This window comes from Sebastes umbrosus, chromosome 4, assembly GCF_015220745.1.
Source record: "Sebastes umbrosus isolate fSebUmb1 chromosome 4, fSebUmb1.pri, whole genome shotgun sequence".
Classification (NCBI taxonomy): domain Eukaryota; kingdom Metazoa; phylum Chordata; class Actinopteri; order Perciformes; family Sebastidae; genus Sebastes; species Sebastes umbrosus.
The window spans coordinates 35,134,048-35,139,578 of record NC_051272.1 but is presented as its reverse complement, the minus strand read 5'-3'; positions in this window follow the sequence as shown (position 1 = coordinate 35,139,578).

Below are 5,531 nucleotides of genomic sequence, written 5' to 3'. Positions count from 1 at the left end.
GTACGACAAAGTTACAACAACTTCCTGTTTCTTGGCGAAAGGCGCTTTTTCGCCGCCACGCCACGGCAACATAGTTCGATAACTTTTTGATCTTTGAGTAACTTTTCATCCCAAAGGTCTTAAGATACTACTGACCAAATTTGAAGTTGATCGGGTTAAATCTCTAGGAGGAGTTCGTTAAAGTACAGCGCCTGGATATGGTAAAAAAACGCCATAAAATCCAATATGGCCGACTTCCGGTTGGGTTTACGGCATACCTCCAAGAGGGTTTTATTTACGTCTCATCATGGTACATATACATACCAAATTTCGTAAATTTAGGAGAAACGTGTCGTCGGGGCTACTCAATAGGGGGCGCTAGCGAGCCAATTTGCCACACCCGAGCACGAAACCCATATCAGATATTCATTTCACGCACGTCTGACACGTGTGCAAAATTTCAAAACGCGTTCATTATCCCAAGCACCTCATTTTTACGCGCAAAGACATAATAGAATAATAATAAGAATAATAATAATAAGAATAATAATCATTTGAAATACAATAGGTCCTCGGACCGACTTTGTCGGTGCTCGGGCCCTAATAATAATTAAAGCTGCAAGCAGCGATGATCGGGCCCTCGCCCACGCGCGCACGTCGGGGGGACGCGCACGTCGGGGCACGTACATGTCTTCAGGGCAAGACTCTTATAAAACATGTCAAATTTGGGGAAGATTGGACAATGTACAGCCAATTTACAACAACTTCCTGTTTCCTGTAGGGGGCGCTATGACTATCACGCATAATACCACATATATGTCTTCAGGCCTGGTCCATTATCCAGCTTGTGAAGTTTGGAGCAGATTGGACTATGTAAAGTCAAGTAACAACAGCCTCCTGTTTCTTGGCGAAAGGCGCTTTTTCGCCGCCACGCCACGGCAACATAGTTCGATAACTTTTTGATCTTTTGATAAGTTTTCATCCCAAAGGTCTTAAGATGCTACTGACCAAGTTTGAGGTAGATGTGATTAATTTCTGAGGCAGAGTACATCAATGTGTAAAACATGATATTTCCTGTTACCACTAGGTGGCGCTATGACTGTGAGTCAAAATTTGCATATGGATGTTGTCAGACAGGGACCTTTATCAGGCATGAGAAATTTGGAGCATGTAGGTTAATGTACGACAAAGTTACAACAACTTCCTGTTTCTTGGCGAAAGGCGCTTTTTCGCCGCCACGCCACGGCAACATAGTTCGATAACTTTTTGATCTTTGAGTAACTTTTCATCCCAAAGGTCTTAAGATACTACTGACCAAATTTGAAGTTGATCGGATTAAATCTCTAGGAGGAGTTCGTTAAAGTACAGCGCCTGGATATGGTAAAAAAACGCCATAAAATCCAATATGGCCGACTTCCGGTTGGGTTTACGGTATACCTCCAAGAGGCTTTTATTTACGTCTCATCATGGTACATATACCTACCAAATTTCATAAATTTAGGTGAAACGTGTCGTCGGGGCTACTCAATAGGGGGCGCTAGCGAGCCAATTTGCCACACCCGAGCACGAAACACATATCAGATATTTATTTCACGCACGTTTTATCTTGCATGAGAAATTTGGAGCAGATTGGTTACTATACGCCAAAGTTACAACAACTTCCTGTTTTTTGGCGAAGAAGCTTTTTCGCCGCCACGCCACGGCAACATGGTTCGATAACTTTTTGATCTTTTGATAAGTTTTCATCCCAAAGGTCTTAAGATACTACTGACCAAGTTTCAGGTAGATGTGATTAATTTCTGAGGCAGAGTACATCAATGTGTAAAACATGATATTTCCTGTTACCACTAGGTGGCGCTATGACTGCGAGCCAAAATTTGCATATGGATGGTGTCAGAGAGGGACTTTTATCAGGCATGAGAAATTTGGAGCATATAGGTTAATGTACGACAAAGTTACAACAACTTCCTGTTTCTTGGCGAAAGGCGCTTTTTCGCCGCCACGCCACGGCAACATAGTTCGATAACTTTTTGATCTTTGAGTAACTTTTCATCCCAAAGGTCTTAAGATACTACTGACCAAATTTGAAGTTGATCGGGTTAAATCTCTAGGAGGAGTTCGTTAAAGTACAGCGCCTGGATATGGTAAAAAAACGCCATAAAATCCAATATGGCCGACTTCCGGTTGGGTTTACGGTATACCTCCAAGAGGGTTTTATTTACATCTCATCATGGTACATATACCTACCAAATTTCGTAAATTTAGGAGAAACGTGTCGTCGGGGCTACTCAATAGGGGGCGCTAGCGAGCCAATTTGCCACACCCGAGCACGAAACCCATATCAGATATTCATTTCACGCACGTCTGACACGTGTGCAAAATTTCAAAAAAAGTTCATTATCCCAAGCACCTCGTTTTCACGCTCAAAGACATAATAGAATAATAATAATAAGAATTAAAGCTGCAAGCAGCGATGATCGGGCCCTCGCCCACGCGCGCACGTCGGGGGAACGCGCACGTCGGGGCACGTACATGTCTTCAGGGCAAGACTCTTATAAAACATGTCAAATTTGGGGAAGATTGGACAATGTATAGCCAATTTACAACAACTTCCTGTTTCCTGTAGGGGGCGCTATGACTTTCACTCATAATGGCACATATATGTCTTCAGGCCTGGACTATTATCCAGCTTGTGAAGTTTAGAGCAGATTGGACTATGTAAAGTCAAGTAACAACAGCCTCCTGTTTTTAGGCGATGAAGCTTTTTCGCCGCCACGCCACGGCAACATGGTTCGATAACTTTTTGATCTTTTGGTAACTTTTCATCACAAAGGTCTTAAGATACTACTGACCAAGTTTCAGGTAGATGTGATTAATTTCTGAGGCAGAGTACATCAACGTGTAAAACATGATATTTCCTGTTACCACTAGGTGGCGCTATGACTGTGAGTCAAAATTTGCATATGGATGTTGTCAGACATGGACCTTTATCAGGCATGAGAAATTTGGAGCATATAGGTTAATGTACGACAAAGTTACAACAACTTCCTGTTTCTTGGCGAAAGGCGCTTTTTCGCCGCCACGCCACGGCAACCTAGTTCGATAACTTTTTGATCTTTGAGTAACTTTTCATCCCATAGGTCTTAAGATACTACTGACCAAATTTGAAGTTGATCGGGTTAAATCTCTAGGAGGAGTTCGTTAAAGTACAGCGCCTGGATATGGTAAAAAAACGCCATAAAATCCAATATGGCCGACTTCCGGTTGGGTTTACGGTATACCTCCAAGAGGGTTTTATTTACGTCTCGTCATGGTACATATACCTACCAAATTTCGTAAATTTAGGGGAAACGTGTCGTCGGGGCTACTCAATAGGGGGCGCTAGCGAGCCAATTTGCCACACCCGAGCACGAAACCCATATCAGATATTTATTTCACGTACGTTTTATCTTGCATGAGAAATTTGGAGCAGATTGGTTACTATACGCCAAAGTTACAACAACTTCCTGTTTTTTGGCGATGAAGCTTTTTCGCCGCCACGCCACGGCAACATGGTTCGATAACTTTTTGATCTTTTGATAAGTTTTCTTCCCAAAGGTCTTAAGATACTACTGACCAAGTTTCAGGTAGATGTGATTAATTTCTGAGGCAGAGTACATCAATGTGTAAAACATGATATTTCCTGTTACCACTAGGTGGCGCTATGACTGCGAGCCAAAATTTGCATATGGATGGTGTCAGAGAGGGACTTTTATCAGGCATGAGAAATTTGGAGCATATAGGTTAATGTACGACAAAGTTACAACAACTTCCTGTTTCTTGGCGAAAGGCGCTTTTTCGCCGCCACGCCACGGCAACATAGTTCGATAACTTTTTGATCTTTGAGTAACTTTTCATCCCAAAGGTCTTAAGATAGTACTGACCAAATTTGAAGTTGATCGGGTTAAATCTCTAGGAGGAGTTCGTTAAAGTACAGCGCCTGGATATGGAGAAAAACGCCATAAAATCCAATATGGCCGACTTCCGGTTGGGTTTACGGTATACCTCCAAGAGGGTTTTATTTACGTCTCATCATGGTACATATACCTACCAAATTTCGTAAATTTAGGAGAAACGTGTCGTCGGGGCTACTCAATAGGGGGCGCTAGCGAGCCAATTTGCCACACCCGAGCACGAAACCCATATCAGATATTCATTTCACGCACGTCTGACACGTGTGCAAAATTTCAAAAAAAGTTCATTATCCCAAGCACCTCGTTTTCACGCGCAAAGACAAGGAAGAATAATAATAAGAATAATAATCATTTGAAATACAATAGGTCCTCGGACCGACTTTGTCGGTGCTCGGGCCCTAATTAAAGCTGCAAGCAGCGATGATCGGGCCCTCGCCCACGCGCGCACGTCGGGGGGAACGCGCACGTCGGGGCACGTACATGTCTTCAGGGCAAGACTCTTATAAAACATGTCAAATTTGGGGAAGATTGGACAATGTACAGCCAATTTACAACAACTTCCTGTTTCCTGTAGGGGGCGCTATGACTATCACGCATAATACCACATATACGTATGTCTTCAGGCCTGGTCCATTATCCAGCTTGTGAAGTTTGGAGCAGATTGGACTATGTAAAGTCAAGTAACAACAGCCTCCTGTTTCTTGGCGAAAGGCGCTTTTTCGCCGCCACGCCACGGCAACATAGTTCGATAACTTTTTGATCTTTTGATAAGTTTTCATCCCAAAGGTCTTAAGATACTACTGACCAAGTTTCACGTAGATGTGATTAATTTCTGAGGCAGAGTACATCAATGTGTAAAACATGATATTTCCTGTTACCACTAGGTGGCGCTATGACTGTGAGTCAAAATTTGCATATGGATGTCGTCAGACAGGGACCTTTATCAGGCATGAGAAATTTGGAGCATATAGGTTAATGTACGTCAAAGTTACAACAACTTCCTGTTTCTTGGCGAAAGGCGCTTTTTCGCCGCCACGCCACGGCAACATAGTTCGATAACTTTTTGATCTTTGAGTAACTTTTCATCCCAAAGGTCTTAAGATACTACTGACCAAATTTGAAGTTGATCGGGTTAAATCTCTAGGAGGAGTTCGTTAAAGTACAGCGCCTGGAAATGGTAAAAAAACGCCATAAAATCCAATATGGCCGACTTCCGGTTGGGTTTACGGTAAACCTCAAAGAGGGTTTTATTTACGTCTCGTCATGGTACATATACCTACCAAATTTCGTAAATTTAGGGGAAACGTGTCGTCGGGGCTACTCAATAGGGGGCGCTAGCGAGCCAATTTGCCACACCCGAGCACGAAACCCATATCAGATATTTATTTCACGTACGTTTTATCTTGCATGAGAAATTTGGAGCAGATTGGTTACTATACGCCAAAGTTACAACAACTTCCTGTTTTTTGGCGATGAAGCTTTTTCGCCGCCACGCCACGGCAACATGGTTCGATAACTTTTTGATCTTTTGATAAGTTTTCTTCCCAAAGGTCTTAAGATACTACTGACCAAGTTTCAGGTAGATGTGATTAATTTCTG